General features: G+C 37.1%; 1 long non-coding RNA gene across 1 annotated transcript; it reads right to left on the bottom strand.

The window, feature by feature from the left end:
• Positions 1-3,940: 3,940 nt before the first annotated feature.
• Positions 3,941-22,417, bottom strand: LOC115427443 (uncharacterized). The gene is made up of 3 exons (XR_003936493.1): positions 22,407-22,417; positions 13,175-13,182; positions 3,941-4,182 (listed from the first exon to the last, which is right to left on the bottom strand). It is a non-coding gene; the product is annotated as an uncharacterized LOC115427443 (long non-coding RNA).
• Positions 22,418-22,432: the final 15 nt, after the last annotated feature.

The following is a 22,432-nucleotide window of genomic DNA, read 5'->3' as shown; positions in this document are numbered from 1 at the left end:
TAAACAGTACTGTGTAAAAATTCTATACAAACATAAAGTTTGTTGGTTTAGTGAAGTTGTATGACCACACATGCACACATGCATTTCTCAATTTTTGTATTAACATACACTCTGGATAATATATGAGAAGTATGTAGTGCATTAAAAAAGTATTCTGCTTCTCATCATAGGGACAGTGGTCACACTAAATAGTCACTTTCACCTTTAGAATCCATTTGGTTCTGTTTTTTGTGTCTTTTAAGGCTATGCACATATTTTCTCTATTTTCTTTTTGTATCTGAAGAAAAGAGAATGACAAATAAATATGTATGCTCATTTCAACCCTGGAAAAACAACAAAGCTGAGGTGGCCTCAGACTTTTGCACAGTACTGTATAAAAATAATGTTTGAACTAGAAACTTTGCATAAGAGCAAGAGTAAGAGCACCAAAAAGGATAATTCAATAAAAGATAAAAGGTTGTTGGTTAGGGTTGTTTCTGATAAAACAAGTTTTGTAATTCAGATGAGTTGTGATAGATCTTATCGAGAGATGGAAACTTGTGGTAATTTAAACATAAGCTTAATGTAAGAAGTTATATGATAATTATTAGACATTATTGTATTTTGTAACATTATTATTCTCTGTATAGAGACACTGTACAGGTAGAAGCAGGATGGATAAGCATTAAAATGAAAACAGTGATGTGACAAAAAGTTGTTCCATTCTGTTGTGGGATGGATATTAAACTAAAAAAACTAAAAACTTATAGATGATCCTGATCATATTCTTAGCTGCAGAATTATATAAAGCACAACTGAAAAACACTGTGTTACCATGTTGATAGTTTCCTGTTCAACTCCTGCCATTCACTGTAGATTACAATGGAATATTCTGAAGGTAGTGCAACAATTTAGGGACACAATCCTAAAATAATGGAGGTTAAATGGCTTATCTAAATCTATGCAAATCAAAATCTTGTGGTGTCCATCAGCCCCATTTAACAAGTTAGTAGATGGTGTAATAATGACATCCCTGTTAAAGGCTGAGAACTGCTGTCATTGTAGAAAATACACAGAAAATCCTTAGAAACCTGGAATGGTTTTCTCCAGCGGACAACTCACCCCGATTAATCAACTGATAAGGATGTGGCAAAATGACAGTGACATGATGAAATTGCTGAAAGTTTTATCAAAAAGGTTTTTGAAAGAATCTTTCTTTTTTCTTGATTACAACCACAGTCAGCAATCCCCAGCTTGGAGACAAAACAAAGCGATTCTTAATTTCCAGCAGTTACAAATGCCAGAACCCAAGGCGCATGGAAGAGGCAGATAAAGTTGTTATTGGCAAATGTCCTTGGTGCAAGCAGAGTGAGTGCTCAGTAATCCTACTGTGTTATTAGTCTCCCAGGACCCTGGGACTGTGCGTTACTATCACAGGCTGGTCCCATGTAGATAACACTAGCTCCATTCACCCTCACATCTACTCATAGCTAAACCCACTGCAATTATCAGGACTAGGGAGCTCATTATTGCCCTCTTTTATTTACACACAGACTCACACAGAAGCCCTAAAGTTTTTTAATGGTGGGAGATGTTGGACATTTCCTAACATGTCTTAATACTCTATTAAATCCTCTAGAAGAGCAGCATTGATCTCATCTGCTTTCCCCTAAGCCTTAATTGACCATGAAGTCATCAGGTATTGTACAGTTTGCATTTTCAATTCCTTATTGACCAATCAAAAAGTTGCATGGTTGAACTTGAGGTTAATCCAGATAGTCATTAGTGTTATACAGCCTATAAAACTCTGAAGTCGACATGTGGTTGTGTTTAACATATGCCTCTCACTACAGTGCTATTAAAAGTTTTCTGTTAATATTGCCTAATATTTACAGCACCTTTCTGTGCTCATTGTGTTAAGTATTCACAATGTTTAACTGTGGTAAACTACTCTGAAAACAAACAAGCAAGGGCCAGTGGCCTCAGTGTCAGCTGAAGTGTCACAGAAGCGGAGAAAGAAAAAAAAACAAAGGAAATGACAGTATCCTGCTGAAAAAGGCAAGCTGCCAAGTGGCCGAGGGAAACAGGTGAGACCATGACCCTCTCTATCAAAAGGATGTCACCTGTGGTCATCTGCTGCAGGTGAGGCCCATAACCTTGCTCTTTCTCTAAATCTGGAAATATGAAGTGTCCTGTCAGTAATCTGAAGTCTAGGAGGGCACCAACAAAATGGAAGGAAAAAGATATATATTAAAACTTATCATTTCTGACACGGCATGTGTCGAAGCATTCTTAGTCTCATTTGTATTCTGGGTTCCCAGAGGCCTTTCTTCCCATTCATCCAAGCATGACAGCTGAAAACCTAAATAAAAATGAAGCTCATTCATATGGGTAAACTGACATACCATTGGACCTAAAGCAAAATACACAGCAAAAATATTGAATGAATCCCAAACATCAGGGGCATATTACAACCCCCAAGTTGGAACAGTATGGAAAATGCAAATTAAAAACTAAGACTGTGAAATAAAAATGCACTTTGACTTATAATTAATTCATTCATTACACTGATCACTCATTACAGACATTTCTCACATTCAGACTGCAACACATTCAAGAAAAAGTTGGAACAGGAGTAATTTAGGGCTAATAATGATTCAAAATAAAGTAAAATTAAAATGTATTGAAGTTAAAAGCAATGTTTCTCATATTGTTCTGCACTAGTGAGAGTAAAATATCTCTACAGCGCAGAACAATATAAGGAATATTGTTTTTAAATATTTCAATATATTTCAGTGTTACTTCATTATTTCGAGTCAGTATTGGCCCTAAATTGCTCCTGTTACAGAATGGAACAAGAAGACTCAAATAATTTAAATTCAGTGTGTATAAGGCAAGTATGAGACCCTATTTAAATAATCATTTTCTCACACATTTTGTTGACAAACTGATGACTGATGTTTTCTCCCTGAGGACTAAACCTTTCACGAATTCTGCTTTTGTGCCAAATCATCATCACAATCACCTGTTTGCATCATATTGTTATTTGTACTTTCAAATATGAAAAATTGCCTCAAATTGTCTTTAGAGTGTTGAGACTAAAGAACTCTGAGATTTTGCCAAAGATGCTAAAGGTGTATTGATTATAGAGGTATGCACTGATATGCACAGTCAGGTAGATTTATGTGACCACTAGAGGGAGTGGTGAGTCATTCTGCTGGTATCCCATAGTAGAGAAAACTAACGCCACAGGACCTTTGTTGAAAGTGTCGGTGACAAGATGGAATCATAACCACTAAGAAACAATTTTTACAGTCAAAGAAAATGACAAAGTGATAAAGGATTCAGAGATTTTTATTGTCATACCAGCACACATTTACACATGAGATGGCATGAAATTTGGTAATGAAGGTCCCTGATTTAGCCCAATAAAATCTATATAAATAATATGTACATAAAAAATACTTTCGTATAATGATTTTAAAAAAGGAAAAAAAGAGACCTATGTATAAAAACACAAAAAAATTGATGGAGTTTGATGCTGAAAATTTCAGTCTCTCTTCAACATGAGTGAATTTGTTGATAAAACTTATTAAGGTATAAAATTATATCATCATGTTATTATCTTTGCTAAGTTGTCATTTGTTGATCGGTTCAGACTAAACTGTGACAGTTCTGACCTTGTTTGGACAATTTTAAGCAGATGTTTTGTGCAGCTATCAACAAAACAATTTATGGAAAGCAGGTGATTTGTGGGTTTCTTGTGGTCGTTTTGTGTATGAACACAGAGCTAAGCTAACAGAGCTATAATGTAAACTATCAGTCAATGCAGCGCGTGGAGGTCATTTTGACTGACTATCAAAAGAACCAACTGTGAAGAAGAAAACTTGGTGGTACCACAATACAGATGTGTGTAAACAATGAGCTTTAAGATGAATTTATGGCCGTGCAGACATCACATTTCACTACCTACGCCGTCACTTCGGACAGTTCCTCGGTGGCCCGCACAGCCTTGACATGCACCTCTTCCAGATTGTAACTACGCAGCACAGCGACGCAGAGACACCGTCCCCTGGTTGACCAATTTATGATCATGTGACGCCAGGACTATACAGCAACGAATGTTGTGTGGTTCCATCGTATATCGTTCATTTGTTTATGTTCATTACTTATTTCACTTTTGTTCTTGTCTGTTACTTTTTACTCCTGAAAAACCTGTGGGGTTATGCACGTTAGTATCAACATATGCACGACTGTAAATGGTATATATAGGTTTTTTGATTTGTCTTATTTTTTTGATTTTGCACTTCTTCTGCTCTTGTGTGCTTTTCTTGTGTGCTTTTTGTGCTTCACTGCTGTTTTCTAGAACTTCCCCTTGTGGGACAAATAAAGGCATGTTTTATCTTATTACAGCTAAAATTTACTTAGGGGGTCAAATGAGTGGCCATTTTTGTCAAAAAAAAAAAGTTGTAAGAAACGCATAGATCTGTGTTGAAATAATGCTAATACATTTGTGCACAGACTACTGGTATTATTTGACAGTGGAAGTTATATTTTCAGAAATATTGGATTTTGAATAGCACGTGTATGTGAAAAGTTTTGCTGATGGACGGACGTGACATTACCCATGATGATCTGGTCAGCACCAGTACTTTATTAGTAATAAACTTATATACCTACTATTGCTAATTAGTGGGCGGCCATGGCTAAGGTGGTAGAGTGGGTCGTCCAATAACCGAATGGCGGTCAGTCCGTTGTGTCCTTGGGCAAGACACTTCACCCTCCTTGCCTACAGTGCCACTCACACTGGTGTATGAATGCGTATGAATGTTTGGTGGTGGTCGGAGGGGCCGTAGGCACGAATTGGCAGCCATGCTTCTGTCAGTCTGCCCCAGGGCAACTGTGGTTACATATGTAGTTTACCACCACCAGAGGGAGAATGTGAGAGTGGATCAATAATGTAAAGCACTTTGGGTGTCTAGAAAAGCGTTATATAAAATCCAATCCATTATTATTATTATTGTTATTATTATTATTATTATTATTATTATTATTATTATTATTATTATTATTATTATTATTATTAATTATCGTCTTATTCATAAATGTTAGTATTGTGGATCTAAAACAATAACAGCTGACACAAAAACACAAAATCTGGCAGTGGACGGATGTGACATGGTTGTTCCGGATCCCATCATACTGATGCTCGGCAGCCATATCACCATTTCCACAAATGATCCCTGTGCAAAAACTAGGATCATATTTATTATTTATGGTATAGTTTATCGTCATACTAAAAGTAAATAACAATATAGAATTGTTATTTCTTTATAAAAATGCTTATTATTAGAAAACTGTTGATTTAAAAAGTGACATTCTTAATGTATGTATTGGCGTAACATAAGCAGGATGGATCAGCACCATACTCCATATTGCAACCTGTAAAAATAAAACATGTGATATGTAGTATATAATCTTGTAAGAAAAATTGGGGAATCTAAAAGAATAGAATATTTGTTTTTCAGGTAAATTCAGTTAAAATATAACTTGGCCATTTGTGACATGAAAATATAGCATTAACTGTGATGAAATTGGACATTTTTGAGCTGAAAACATAGTTCATATGACCATCAACATGTTGCAACAGAACTGAAATCCTGTAAATTTGCATAACTTGCATTTACCAACACAAAGTTCTTTTGGGGATTCACTTATATTGATTTCTTATGCACAAAGACATAAATAAGACCTCTAAGCAAATTTTAGCTGATTAATAAACCCACATAATGTAACAAAATGGTGCTTTTATTTGATTAGTATAATCAATAATTATTAGATTTTGGTATTCCCTGTTGGTTAGCCTATTTTTGTTCAGCGGTCAGACGGCCCATCTCCTACATTGCCTCCCTCTCTGACGTTTACGCTGTAATACTTTTAAAAGTACAATGATGTCTTCGTTGACTTCAGCGAGCTCGTGAAGACACTGCTCCATGTTGGCCGCTATTGTTGTTCTAAAACAGAAAATGCCTGCGGGAAGATATCGAAAGCATGGAAACAACTCTGCCCAGTGGAGTTTCATCTTTATAACCAGCTGATACCAGCACTACTGCCACCTTCTGATTTGGAGGGGAAGCTACAACACTATCTCAAAAACGATGCCGCTACAGTACACTTGAGTGAAAGAGCACATGACGCTATCATCAGACACGGCGTACCTACATGACACAGAGCTATGCGCAACTGTAATTGCAGCTTTACACGTTTATTCAGTGAGTTTCTGTGGATATGTAGCATTGATTCACTGGTGGCTTTGGTAGTTGGAAGTGTTTTCTGACATGTGACGTCCCCCTGCTGTTGAGAGTTTGGAATCTCAGTACTTCATACAACCCCATTAAATCATTCCTAGTCCTAAATTGCCCCTCTGAAGGTGAAGAATGGATGTGTATTTACAAATGAAATGATGTTAACCAGACACAACATAAAATATGCTGAGGTTAGACTGTCTAAAATGAAATGCAAATGGTTCATTTGAATATTGGTAATTTGTATTTTCCATATTGTTAAACTAATTCATTTGGGGTTGTGGAAAAGGTAGTATAAAAGCTTACATAACTTTAATTTTACTTGAACAATACTTCATCATGATTTACAGACATATAAGTGCATGCCAAAATATTAGTGACACAGAATCCTTGCTTTCCCATTTCACCATGAGTGAACTGACTGTGGGTTAAAATTAGTCTCAAAGTCTCCCAGTTAAAAAATGGGCACTGAATTCTTTCCCTTTGAATTGCAGCCAAAACACTGACATTTAATTTTCATAAAAGGGTTATCTCACTAATATGGTATTCATCAAAGATATCACTGAATTTGGATGCTATGTAATGAAACAGCATGCATTTTAGTATACATTATTGAACACTATCCTCCAGGAACATGTACTTCAGGTCTGCCCTGGGCTGTGTTGTTCCATCTGACCTTTTGAAAATTTAATATGTGATTATTTTGAATAGGAATATATCAAAAACATTGTATTGGTCTAATGTCCAGCTGTCTATACATGGGGTGTATGGAGATGGAAAATACTCTGTTTCTTATTTTCCATGTTGTTGTTTTGGCCAAATAGGAAATATGAAAACAAGTCTAATAGATAGTCTGCTGACCTTTGAAAGTGAATATCATTGAGTGGCCCACTCACTAAAGAATATTCATCATTGTGTGCTTCTGTGCTATACTTCAAAAGGAAAATCAGAGAGAACATATAAAGTAAAATGTACAAAAGCTTATTGATCATGTGCTTTAACATATCCAAGCACTATGTAAAATGGGAATTAAAATGAATTATTCAGCGAGGTTTTGAAAAACTTGCGATCTTGCTGATACAACACGTGAAAGGACCTAAAGTAGCTGATGAAATATTCATGCAATTAAATTCTACATGTAGAGGACTCAGTGGAGAGGAGGTTAAGCCTCATATGCATCAGTCACACATGTCAGAAGAAATCTGCCTATAGAGGGTATAACTCACCAGACAACATTTCTAAACATGACACATGTGGATCGTGTATTTTAATAAAACTGAATGCTCAGTCATTGCCGTGGGCAAACAGTAGTTGTTAATTGCTCAGTATGAGAATAAATTGGACCACTCTAAAATCCAAGAGAATCTCCCCATAGGTGTAATTAGATGTCCAACTGCCAAAACATCCCCTATAGAGAACCTGCCATGGGTAACGTTTCCTCCCAGTGGATGCCTAAAGGAAGATAATTGGAGTAATGTTCATGCCCAGTGTTTTTAGCTAATTAAAGCTAGGGGCATTGGCTATTAGATCTCACAAACTTAATAGCAGATGTCCACTATGTTGCAAATGTCTTTTGTTTTTTGTTTTTTTTAATGGTTGCATGTCCTCTCTAGTTTCAAAGTGTTATTAATTAATACAGTGGTCTTCTTTGGAGTTATTCTTGGTCAAAATGGTTTGGCAAATTTGGTTAACGAAATGCTTGAATAAAATCTGTTCTAATGGGATGTTATGAGATTATTTTGTTATTAGTGTTATTAATTACTTTGTATTTAGTCGTTAGAGTTGGGAACTAAATATACAGACCCTGCTTGTGTTTCTCTTCCGTCTCTGTCTTAACCATGGACTGAATAAAACAAGTGGTTCCAGGCACAATAAACCCCACCCCTCACACGTACTGTGGCTTATTTTGGTATGGATCCAGCTGATGTCATCATGTCTATGCATGTGCTGATGTCAGCATATCAATTACCTCTATACAGGTGCCAAGTTTGAAGTAAATTGAAACAAAATTGACATTTTCATAGACATTTGAAATTTTGCCCAGTATTAGTAAATGGTGGGGGAAAAAATATTTTAAAAATTCATAAAAAATTTAAGTTTGACCTACTTTTCTCAAAATGTAGCCACGTCTATTCTGGGTCACTGGCAATCTATAATCCCAATTTGGTATGAATTCAACCAATAGTTTTGCTGCTACAGACACGTGAAATTTTACTCATTATAAGTAAATGGGGAAAAAAAAAAGATTTAAAACATTCATAAAAAAAATTATATTTGGACCTATGTTTCCCAAAATGTAATGACATCTATTCTGCATCACTGGCAATTTATAACCCCAATTTGGTATGAATTTCAAATAATAGTTTAGCTGCTACAGACATTTGAAATTTCACCCATTATAAGTAAATGGGGAAAAAAAAAAAAAAAATCATTAAAAATTTGAACTTTGACCTACTGTTCCAAAAATGTAATCAGATCTATTCTGGGTCACTGGCAAACTATAAACCCAATTTGGTATGAATTCAACCAATAGTTTTGCTGCTAGAGTGTTAACAAACAAACAAACCGAACCCAAAACAACACCCTTTGCCTTTCCCTTTTTTTTTTTTTTTTTTTTATTGGGGGGGGGGGGGGGGGGGGGGGGGATAGGTGATACAGTGCTGTTTGATGGCACTTTGGAAAACTGAGGCCCTAATGTCATGGTTAGGGGAGCTACCATGTTGATTGTGTTAGGATTCACTGTTAAGTAACAACAAATGTGATGGAAATTTAAACTAGATGGCCATTGGTAAAAAAAAAACCCAAAACAAACTACTGAAGGTTTAATGGGTAACCACTGTGTTTCATGTCAATTTCTGCACAAGCATATGTCTATTACTGCACAAGTCTATTTTTGCACGTCCATAGTTGCTAAAATTCCTCAATTTCTTATGAGAAACTTTCAGACCGGCACATATCAAGCTAATTCGTAAGGCAGGGGTCACCAACCTTTTCTCTTCTATGAGCTACTTTTACATAATGAAGTTGCCGGAGGGCTACTTTAATTTAGCAACATTTATTTACATACCTAATTTTCATACATACACGTATTTTGTATAATACGTTTGTAACATTGTGTTCTTCATTTATTATTTTATTTAATTATATTTCTTTGTTTTACCATTTACAATACTTAAAAAGTGTTAATATGAAACTATTATTTTACTTTTATTAAGAAAATCAAAAGTAGAAAAAAAAAAAACAGATACAAACATTTGCATCCTGTATTCCTAAATATTTTAATACTATGTCAAATATTATGAAATGGAACAATCCTGCATATTTTTAGAGAATTATTAAAAACAAATAATACACACCTGTATGTGCATTTTTAATACTTTGAAATTGTGAAAAGGAACGTTGTCACTCACACAATAAAACTTCACCAACGTGCTGCTGTATTTCTGAAGGATTTGACCTTTTCTAAATTCACATATGCTGTCAAAACATATCAATTAAAAACAGAACAACTTTGTGCACATAAATCCACCATTGCTCTGTCACTTCTACAGTCATCACACCAGAGTAAAACGCAGAGGCACCTGTTCAGATCCGACTCCAGCTGTCTGAGCGCATGTGCACATGGAACACATAACTTTGCGCTTGTCCAGAATGTGAACCGCTTTAATGATGCCTCTGTTGAAGCTGGCCTTGGTCAGTTTAGTGAGCATGGACTGTTGTTTTTGGACTTTAGTTTTCAGCTCTTTTACCTTCTCTTTACGGAGGCTGATTCCCACCGGAGAATCTCCAGAAAAGTTGCTGTGAACTTTGGTGAAATTCCACTCCACATTGCATCTTTTACCGACTGCCAGGCTCGCGCCACAGATCACACACACACACACACACACACACTTGTCTTTCATATTTGTCCAACAGAACGCTGTGTCTCATTGTTGGTGAAAATAACTCCCTGACTATACTTGGCCCACATCGTTGCGGGGCTAAACCCACTACCTGCCTGGCATCTGGCTCATCCTGCTCCTCTTGGGCCCCACCCCTCTCCAATGACAGACAGCAAACCAGCGCTAAAGTTTGATTGACAACTAGTTGACCGTTTCATCTTGGGAGGGGGGCAGGATACTTGTAATTTTTATTGGGTTGACCTGTTCAACCAAATGACAAATCAACTTTGTGTTCTTATATTATTGACCCTTGGCGAGCTACTGGTAGATCATGAGCAACGGGTTGGAGACATCTAGACCAGTTCTATTTTTAGAACAGGCCTGTGGGCGACTCACGTGGTCCTTGCGGGCGACCTGGCACCCGCGGGCACCAGGTTGGTGACCCCTGTCTTAAGGTTTACTTATCTACAGGGGACCTTAAAGTGTCTTTATAAATATGTGCTGCTATGTTTTAAAAGTGTTGATAGAATGGTTACAAACACACAGTTAATGTGGAATCTGCAGCAAATGGATGATGAGTGGCTACACAGTTACAACACAACACCAGCTGCCTACTCGCATCGTACATAATTGCATGTACAAGCAATCAATGCAAAATCCACTTCATGTTATTATCACCTAAATGTCACACAGAAATAACTTGCTTCTAAGATAATAGTGGGGACATAAATGACCATGTTTATGTAGGTCAGACTAAAATATCAGGGACCTTTATTGTTGATCTGGTTTCTATTATATAGCGAGATGTGGGATTAAACCTGTTAATGCTTTAAATTGGCCATTAAAAAATGAGAATGCTCCTTTCCCTGATAATTGAATAGTCATGAAAAACAAAAACAATAAGTGGGTGAATGTCCAGTTTAACCTCCATGGTAAATTTAGCACAGTATCCCTATCCAGTAAAACGAGGTGTCAGGCTATAATTGTGTGACAGTGATTACAGCTCTTATTTTGAGGCTTTTCAGGGAATGTGAAAATGAAACACCATTATCTAGCTATGATTGGACTGTTCTTGTCATCAGCAGGATAATTGTCCACAAGTTCATGATCTCTCTGTAGTGCTGACTGAATTGATTCTGGAAATGAAAATTGCTGCACCTCCCACATAGCACTACCCTACTGAACAGTATTAATTCAGAGTTGGAGCTCTCCAGCAAAAATACTTCCTCAGTCATATTTGTTTCTCAAAAACTTGACATTCTTGGTAAAAAACAACAACAGCATACATTATACATTACGATGCTGTGAGAATAACTAAATCTAATGCCTATTTATGTTGCCACATCTCTTCTTTTCTTCTTTCCTCTCCTCTCATCTTGTTGTTGAGGTGTAGGTAAAGGGTCAGAAGGACAGAGAGGCTGGTCTGGGGCTGATATTGGATGGGGGGGGGGGGTCAGCTCTACAGCCTGGCCTGATAGCGGGACTGATGAGGACAGCAGACTGAGTACTGCAGCAATCTGGCCTCCTCCAGACGGGCTCCATGGACATCAGCAATGAGATCTCCATTACTCTGTTAAACTGTGTCTGAGAACGCAAACTCACTGTTATGTCAATGTCAGGGGCTTAATGCTGATTCATACAGTTGCACAAATCCCAGCTTAACCTCCAAGCTAGAAGACCTCTTTCAGCCAACTGCATGTCTAGAAGGAGAAGCAATATGATTTTGTCTTGATAGCTGAGGAGCACAGTCATGGGTAAACAGAGGCACCTGTCCTGATGTACACAGATACAAAGTAAGCAGACCGGTAATGTTAGACTGGAAGTCATATAGACCTCATGTATAGGAAATCTTTGTTCCACCAATATGTGCTTAATTTAAATACTCTAGTGCTAATGGTTTGCTGTTTATATGTCCAAAAGTATGAGAAATAGCTCGAGTTTCACTTTGCGCTTCAAGCACAATGCCATAGAGTTTCACATACCCTCCAATGTCAAAGAAAATCTGGAAAGAAAAACGTTGTCCTTCCTCAAAGATAATATAGGGAAATCTGAGTCACCATTGTTGAAGTGAGCCTTCTGTGCTGCAGTGCACCCCCCCCCGGCCAGGCTGGTTGGGCACTAAGAGCCGCAGTGTTCCTGTAAGACTGAGTATTAAGCCATTGGAGGAGGTGGAGGACTGGCAGTGAGGAGGAGGAGGAGGGGGGGGAGTATTCAACTACAAGCCCTTGTGTGCCGCCCAGTGGTATTAGTCTCCTTTTACAAAAATAAACTGAGGGAAAGTGGCATCAGTTATATTTTAGGAATGACTAGATAATAGCTATTTAAAAGAGTGAAAGATATTCATTATTTCAACACGCAGGAGTTTTTCTACATTTGGCATATGTTTGACACATAAGAATAAGACTAAATGTCATTTTAATCCATAAAGACCCAGTGCTACTTTTGTGTCAGTTCCCAAATGAGTTTTTCTCTCTATTTAACCTTCCTGAAGTGATTTATCACCATTTACTATAATATTATTCTCTGAATTTTGTGTTTTTCCAATGAAAATCAGGTATTTTCCAATTATTAATTCACTGATCATGTAAGCCCTAGATGTTCATAAAAACTCAAAGTAAAGTTGAGGGTTGTTAAATCAAAAACAGAGAAAACTTCAGTAAAAATGACTTTCAACAAATATATCAACTAGAAAAGCACTCGGAGAGTGCAGACCTCCGCCAAGGCAGATCAGTGCCCCGAATTTGGATGAAATTTTCAGGAAATGTTGATACTGGCACAAGGAAGAAATTATAAAATTTTGGTGGTGATCAGGGGTGGGGGTGGGGGGGTACTGATCTGCCGTGGTGGATCAGTACCCCCTCACCCCCATCCCCAATCACCACCAAAATTTTATAATTTTTGAAATTTTCATCCAAATCCATCCATAACTTTTCGAGTTATCTTGGACACAAACAGACAGACAGACAGACAGACAGACAGACAGACAGACAAACCATCGCCGACAAAAACATAACCTCCTTGGCGGAGGTATTAATTGAACAGAAACCCAGTCCACTTCCTCCACTGTCATTGATCCAACTCCATGAGTTTTTACTGGTGAATCAATGTTGTAGAAAATAACGATGTTTCCACGTTCACGACGGAGCCTCTGAACATCCATGAAAAGATGACAAACTGCATTTGACATCAATTATTTACATGTATTGATAGGATTAGTGGATCAACAGGTATTAAACAGTTTATATCAGTAGATGGTTTTGGACGCTGGTAGCTGTTTTGGTCTTCATGGGTTTAAATAGTCTAAATTAACTTCATGATTTTTAATATTTTGTTGCAACTTTGATAATTATGTCGTGTTCCCAACGTGCCAAGACATGCAGAGGTTTTGCCACATCTGATGATGTTGCAGGACTACTTATACGGGTTTTGTAGCTGTATCTTTGAAACACGCCGAGGCATGGTGCAGGAAATTGCATCATGTCTTGTGAAAATCAACAAGCTACGATCTGAAACAGTGTGTATGTGTGGAAATGGGCAGGTGGTGAGAGAAGTGCAATACAATAATCAAAAACATGGAGGCAGCAGATGAAAGTTTTTCTCTGGACAATGGCTAGGAGGGTTTATTTTAAGAAATTGCAGTTTGGTGAATGAAGGGTTCTCCTTGAAAGACTCGGCTCTTTTCATCACATTCAAGCAACTTACTCAACCCAGGGCAGGATAAGCATCAAACTTTGAAATGTGATTTAGCTGTTGGAAATTATAAACCCTTTATATGGTGTCTGGGTGGCCCAGTTGCTGAGCAGTTTTTGTATCATCAACAGCTGCCTGTGCTCCTCACTCATTTCCTTTCTACCATTATTGAGTCAAAGGGCCTATGTTTTACTTTCTTGTCTGGGTCTGTCTCAGTTCTGATCAGAAAAAAACAAACAAAAAAACTAAAACTGTCAGAGGTCAATCAAATGCCTCCACTACATCACATTCTGTTTATGCCGTTCTTTCAGTTATCAGCAGTTCTGAGTAAGGTCACAACAACAGTGACCTTTCACCACCAAAGTATTTTCAATTAATCCTTGCATCCAAGTAACAATTCCTGCCAAAATATGTTTACAACCATTTGCACCATCACAAGAAAACTATTCTGCATCAAACTCAATGGCAGATTTACCTACTGGCGTATACCCCCAGTATACCTACCGGGGGTACATTCTGGTTTGGGGGTATACTTTGGCCTGTAGGGGTACATTCTGGACTGGGGGTATACTTTGGCCTGTAGGGGTTCATTGTGGACTGGGGGTATACTTTGGCCTGTAGGGGTTCATTGTGGACTGGGGGTATACTTTGGCCTGTAGGGGTACATTCTGGACTGGGGGTATACCTTGGCCCGTTACACCAGGTCAGAGATACATGCACACACAGTCTTTCATAACACTCCCACAGTTTACAATTTATGTAGACCACAGGGAAATGTTCTAAAACGCGTAATTCCATTTAAAAAAAATGATCAAAGTGTACAGAGTTACTTTAAGAAAGCTGGGGTCAAGCTGGAAACAATGTTTTATTCAATAAACAGAAGCTCTTAAGATTTTGGCAGACAGTTTTACACCTTCTATTAGTCTTAAACTCTTATTAATACAGGAATGATTTAAAAATGGACGGCTAGAAGACTTATCGGAGGTTCAAACTCAATGAATGCGATATGAATGACCACTGAAAAAAATGACAGACTTAGTATTATTTAGGGAGAGGTTCAGTGTTAATCTAGTGTTTTCAGACAGATATGGTTCTGGTTCTGGCTCCGTTCTGAAGTCTTAGAACCTTGGTGCTTTCTAGAAAACCAGCCCATGTTCACACCAGTTTTAAAAGCAGAACAAAAGTAGGGCGATATTATTCCACTTCCCACATCCACAAACAATGTTATGGTTCATGAGGAAAAGCCAAGTTTTTTGGGTACAGTTGAGAACCAACTTTTCAGGTTCAGAACCAGTTTTTTTCCTGTTTGAATTAAGCTTGGGAACCAGAATGTCCTGCCAGTGTGAAAGTCCTGAGCCAGCGCTTTTGGAACAGCATCTAGTGGCGTCCAACAATATTACAGTTTAAGGTACATTTGTACTGGCTTCATTTTGGAGCCTTGGAGGTCTTTCCTATTGGATTATTCAAATATTTTTTAATAAAAATGGTGTTAGAAACAAACTGCCAAACCAGTCAGCCTAATTAGTTTTTTTTGTCATGCCATTTATGTCATATTTTTAGTTCACACTTGTCAAAGACACACTGAAAGGTTAGACAAGTAATTAACTGTAATCAAACAAAACTCAACTCGGAGACAGTTTCAACATAATTTTGAGACTGAAAAGTTGGTATTTACTTTATACTCCTAGTATTTGTTATTCATTGCTGCAAATCCACTGTATTGTTCACTTTGACTCCCCAAGATTTTATTGTTTTACACTGACAGCATTCAGTTATTGAAGTGTACACATCAAAAATAACAATATGTGTCGAGCACAGCATGTAGAGCAGTGAGCACATGCAGACTAAAATACTAAATTTAGCTGAAACTCAATGCAGTATTATCAGCCTGAGAAAGTCCCGTGTTTGAAGAAGAAATGACTGTTGGATTATTTTTAAGATCTTTTTAAGAACAGTGTAGTTGAAATGAAAATATGTTGACCCCTTTTAAGACAAAGGTACAAAAACACTCTACCTCTCACCCCTCTGCTTCATCCCTCAGAGCACTTCAACTGAAGAGTCAAAATAGCAGCTAATAATATCAGCGGTGTATGAAGCACATGGTACTGACATCAGTGTTGTTGGACGTTTCCCTTTTAACTGCCTATGACAGTCCATTTGAGTTTGCTCCATTGATCTCACATCTATCATTGTGTAGCTGTCGGCTTCTGTATTCTTCATTTTACTCTGTGCAGCCCTCTAGTCTCTGGACACAGAGTCAGTTGAGACTTTATATTCATCCACATAAATCCTGCATAAATTTAAACCAACGTTGGATAAACTTTTGGAATACCAATCCTCACTTATCAGGACTTAATTTCTTAACAGGTAATACTGAAGGATGTAATTTCTTTGAAATGAATTTCAGATTTATGATGGCACTCTCTCTCTGATAAGAGTTCAAGAGCACGGTATAAAATTCTCATGTGTCGGTCTATTACTGATGTATATCTTCAAAGCCCATATGGCAGAATCAAAGACAATGAAAGATGGCCTCCTCTGATAGCATAAGACGTGGTTTCAACTAATCTGCTTCGACAAAAAAGATTGTTAATATTTTCTGACATACATGTTGGCATGCACTACTTAGCACTTACAAGTCCTATTAACCAGATCTCAGCTTTTGTCTTAGATGATCTATTTGCAGTAATTCAGGTTTATACTAGAAGAGACCCTTACCTCATTTTTATTAACAAACATGCAGCTGCAGAAGATTTTTTTTTTCTGTACTGCAAAAAAAACCCTCACCATAGAGTTATTTTCTTAACAGAGTGGAAAATGAACCCATGAGAAGCACCTCAGCAAGCACAATTGGCACTAAGATATGGTGTATTATAGGGCATGTGCTGCAAGGTCATGGAGGTCTTGGTCTTGGCAGAAGCTACCAAACACTGAACAAAGAAACATCCACACAACAAGGAGAACTGGCAAATATTCCACTTCAGTAGCAGAAACGGTGAAATGAGCCAAAAAAAAAAAAAAAAAAAAAACATTTCCTTGTGGACAAAGAATGGGACAAGAAAAAGCAGAAATCAACATGTTAAAGGAAGAAAAAATAGATGATGTTCTTTTTACTTGCTGCATCTATAGATACAAAGAGTTGGCAAATTTCCACACTTCCACAGCAGCAGAAGTACAGATACTAGGTTTTATTCTTTTTTAATATGGATTCAGTTTGTTTGTTTAAGCACAGAGGTACCAGCTCTAAAATGCAAAGAGTTTCTCTCAAAGAGTAGAAGTAAATAGTATTTCAGCATTTCTATGGACTGTTTCTGTTCAAAGGTACTGAACATCACATAATTTATGTTGGTGCAAGTTCTGGTCTCAGATTCATTTTCCACCTTTTTATTGTTTTGTACACCCAGGAGTCACTGTTTGTACATGATGGTGTGAAAGTGCATTATGAAGCAAAATAAAAAATAATAATGGACAGTATAAAAAGACGAAGATACTAATCACCCTCAAATGCTTTGATGGGGTTTTATGAAGAACTGATAATCCAAACAGCAGGGAGAAACACCAGAACACACTCAGGATCAAAACCACAGATGAATCAAAGCTCACTGAGTAAAGTATAAAGTTAATTGCTTGCACACATCTGTACTACGATATTATCAAGTTTTCTTCTTCAAGCACAAACTCAGCCAACCAGTCAAAATAAAACTGTGTCTTATAATCATCATATACTGCGTCAGCTGAGTTTACATTATTGCTCTGTTCAGGGGCGCCACTACCAATTATGGGCCCCATGAAAGCATAATCGTTGTGGACCCTACAGCAGTTGACTATCTTCTCAATCTATTGGATGGGGGCGGCCCATAAACAACATCACTTAGATGCCGTGAAAATGAAAACGAAACTTAACATTCTTTCAATGTTCACCTCCTGACTTGTACACCTCTCTTATGCAGTGGATCTTACACAAAATTTCCACAACTTCTATATCCACTGGGCCCCCTCCACTGCTCTATGGCCCCCCCTTAACTACTGAGCCCCATGAATGTGTCATGTTTACCCCCCTGATTAGCACCCAGGCTCTGTTAGCTTAGCTCTGTTTTTAGACAGAAAACCACCACAGTAAAACCACAAATCACCTGTTTCCTGTATGAACATGTTGACAATAGCTGCAATTAAGATCTGTTTGGAATCAAACAAACAGGGTCAGAACTGTCACAGTTTAGTCTGAACTGTAGATCAACAAACAGCCAAAAATAATAACGCATAATAACTTTATACCTTAATTAGTTTCATAATGTGTAGTAGAAACACTGCAATTTTAGTCTCAAACTCCATTCTTTTCATTTAGAGCTTTTATCACTTTGTCACTTTTTTGACTCTAAAAGTTGTTTCTTAGTGGTTCTCATCACATCTCATCAGTTTCTGACACTTTGGTTTAAGGCCCCATGGCATAAGTTTCCATCACATTGGGAAACTGGCAGAGTGACTCACTACTCCCTCTAGTGGTTGCATAAATCTGACAGACCATTGATATGAACATAGTCAATTCATATCTCTAAAAGCTAGTTCACCAGCATCTGTAGTGAAGTTTTATAATTCATTATTCTCAACACTGTAATTATTTTTTGATAGTACAAATAATGTAGCCCCTTTAAAACTAAACAAACGTGCATGAAATAGTAAGGAGTAAAAAGTAGGCTATCAATCAATCAATCAATCAATCAATCAATTTTTATTTATATAGCACCAAACCATGACAAAAGTTATCTCATGAGCCTTTACATATGGAGCTGGTTGAAACCAGACTCTCAAGTCAATTTACAGAAACTCAACAGAATCGTCCAGCAGCAAACACTTGTGACTGGTGACAGTGGTGAGGAAAAACTTCCATTTAATGGGCAGAAACCTGGAGCAGACCCTGACTCCTGACGCAGCTCCAGTTGGAGTTAACTAGAGAAGGTAAAGGAGGAGAAAAAAGAGAGTGAGATTGGGAGAAGGGGGGAAGTAGGGGAAGACACATGGATGCACAACAAACTGAACTTGAACTGTTAAAAAAGCAGAACAGCTGGTGCTAGTATAATTACCAATAGCTAGACCAAATGTCCATAACTGTTAATAATACTACTACAAGTACAAATATTAACAGTGGGTACACTACTACTAACTGTTAGTGTAGTATAAAATCATCAGAAAAATAAATACTTAAGCAAAATCTACAGGAGTACTGTAACAAAGTGTTTATACTTGCTACCTCCCACCTCCGCAAATACTCAGAGCAGGTTAAAGTCCACATTGATTCCTTCCCGATGTGGTCATTTCTAGAACATTTTGACGTTTTGATTCTACACTGAACAGATCACTTTATGTACAATATTCCAGCGGTCTTCCAGTAAATTTTGTTTTTGAACTTTTGAGTGGCTGTTTTATTTCAGAATGAGCCATCTGTTCCATTAATGTATGATTGGCAGTAAAATGCTCTGTCTGTATTGTGCGGTTCAGTGCAGAAGGGTCGGCTGATCCATTAAACTCGTATTGTCGGCTCACTACAGCGGCCTTTCTTAACTGCTGGATGGAGAGTTGAGAAGTACCAGACTGACATTGTGTTTAAAAAATGAAATCACAGTTCTGCTGCCAGGGTATGAGTCTCCCTGTAGGTAAGGTTGTTGCGTTGTGCTGCATTGCTTTGATCAGTGCTGTGCTTGTATAGAAGTGGGTGGGCGTGAGCTTTCCGGAGCTTCCTGATCGGCCCCTTGAACCCTCCTGTCTGCTCTTCTGTCAGCAAAGTCAACCCTCTATGCAGGTTTTTACACTTGATTAAAAAGACAAGGGGCTGTTACAGCAAGATTATGGATTGATAAATTTGAAACATGTTTGTGGTATATTACCGTGCCTCTTCACAGTCATTTACTTAAACGTTTCTTCTTGTTCATTGTTCTGTGGGGACTCAGAGTTACTGTAGTGCAAAGACACTGTAATTACTTATTGACGTGGCTGTATTTGTTTTCTCAGTATATTGGTAATTTACCATTATGGGAATACTGAAACAGAAAAAGTTAAATGAATTCAGTCTATACATAGAAATAACTACTTTTACATTTAATCATTTCCTCTCTTTATACTTTAACCTCCTAAGATCCAGCTATGGGTTTTCTGTCCACATTTATGGACAAGAGTTTCACAACTTTATACAAAAAGAAAAAAAAGAAAACTGTACACCACAAAGGACATTTGATAAAAATTTTAAAAACTGCATCTGAAAAAACTGTTGCATCATGATGTTTCCAATATAGGCACTTATTTAATAAAAAACAAAAAAAGCTTGTACTTTGCTGACATTTTCTGGGTCTTAGGAGGTTAAACCAGGGATGTCAAACTTATTTTACCACAGGGGTCACATTCAGCCCAATTTGATCGCCAATGGGTGGGCCCAGTAAAATAATTACATAATAACCTATAAATATGATATCCAAAGTTTTTTGGGTTTTTTTAGTGCAAAAAATTACTTTCATTTATGGAAATATAACATTTATAAACTGTCCAAATAAAAAAAGTGAATGTGAATAAACTGAAAAAACTGAAATATCTTAAGAAAAATAAGTGCAAATTTAACAATATTATACCTCAACTTATCATTTATACATGTATCAACAAGGGCTCAAAACATTAGTAACAGGCATTATATTGTTAAAATTGCTCTTAATTTTCTTCAACCCATAAAGACCCAAACATCCATCACCAAATAAAAATAACCATCTACTGAACTAAAGTGTTAAATACCTGTTGATCCACCAATCCTATATTACAACACGACACTTAGTGTGGACCCAAGTGCTCAAGACTTTCAGAGGTCAGTGGTAAAAAGGATTTATTAGAACAAAAATACAAAAGGCAAAAACGGATGAACAAAGGGAGGAAGCACAACGTGCTCAATAATAAACTAAAAAAACCTATTTAACAAAAGGAGAAGCACAGCGTGCTCTATATAAAATCAAAAGCCTGATACAGATAATACATGGAACTAGATTCAAGATACTTTACTAGGGAAGGTCTTCACCAGAGAACAAAAACGACACACTGACAAGAGACAAAGGGAGTGAGGAGAAATATATAGGGAAGGCAGGGATCACAAACAGGTGTGGGCAATAACAAGAGGGACACCAGGTGCAAGCAATGATGGGATAGGAAAGACAGAGACAAGACTGACAGAGTGCAGACAAAACCGGAAGGTGACCACCATCACCAAAATAAAGCAGGAAGAGACAAAAACCCAAAATAAAATCAACATAAACGTTGACGCATGACATCCTATCAATACATGTAAATAATTGGTGTAAAATACAATTTGTCATCTTTTCATGTTTGTCAGATATGACCCATTTGGACGTTCAGAGGCTCCGTAGTTACCATGGAAACACTGTCATCTTCTACAACATTGATTCACCAGTAAAGCCCATGGAGTTTGATAAATGACAGTCAATGGACACACTGGGTTTATGTTCAGTGAATGACAGCTTTTACAGGAAAAAGTCACTTTTTCTGCAGTTTTCTCTGTTTTTTATAACCCTCAACTTTAATCTAAGTTTTTATAACATTTTTATGATCAGTAAATTAAATATAGGAAAATACCTGATTTATAGTAATAAAATGCAAAAGACAGTGGATAATATTTTAATAGATGATGATAAATCACATAAGAAAGGTTAAATGTAGAGAAATTTTCATTTGGACACTGACATAAAAGTAGCGCTGGGTCTTTATGGGTTAGACATTTGAGGAGGTTCATATTTGTTCAGGTTATTCACATTTTATTGTTAAAGGATAGTTTGTAAAAATACATATTTTCATAATTTAATGTTATTTTTTGCACTAAAAGTAACAAAAATGTTTGGAGTTGTCATTATTTATAGACAAAATGTAATATTAGTTTTTTTCACATTAAACCAAGAGGAAACTTTTGAGTTGTTTCATTATTTATAGGTTATTATGCTATTATTTTACTTGAGATCATATTGTGGTTTGTAAGTGGAACGTGAACTGAAATCAGTTCGCCACCCTTGACTGTTAATATCTTCTGTGTAATTTTTGCACTTTGTAAATTCACCCCTTTCCTGTTTGACACCCCTGCTTTAAACCGTACTGTTATGAGGCACATATAAAGCAGGCAAATCAGAATGACTGTATTGTGCCAGATTCAGCAGATCATAATATAAATTCCCGCTGTTAAATATTATTTCCTGTGCACATTCATTTGCTGCATCACCATCTTCCGCTGTGCTGAAAATTAAATGTTTGATATGTTGAAATACTGTATGGATTACAACGCCGAGGATTAGGCTTAACCAGCTAAGCTCGCTTAATCACTACACGTTAAACAGGATTGTTGAGCGTGTGCAGGTGAGGCTGTTTATTAATGCATCCAACCCCCAAAAATATAAAAACACACAAACACACACACACACACTTACACAAACACACACACACACACCTTGCTTAGTTTAATCTGATGTTACAGAGATGATACTATAGGGTCCAGCAAAGTCCAGCCATTTATCACTTACCACCTTACTCTTATTCCGTGTC

This window comes from Sphaeramia orbicularis, chromosome 10 (genome assembly GCF_902148855.1).
Source record: "Sphaeramia orbicularis chromosome 10, fSphaOr1.1, whole genome shotgun sequence".
Classification (NCBI taxonomy): domain Eukaryota; kingdom Metazoa; phylum Chordata; class Actinopteri; order Kurtiformes; family Apogonidae; genus Sphaeramia; species Sphaeramia orbicularis.
The sequence above is the reverse complement of the archived record's forward strand: the minus strand, read 5'-3'. Positions and strand labels throughout refer to the sequence as shown.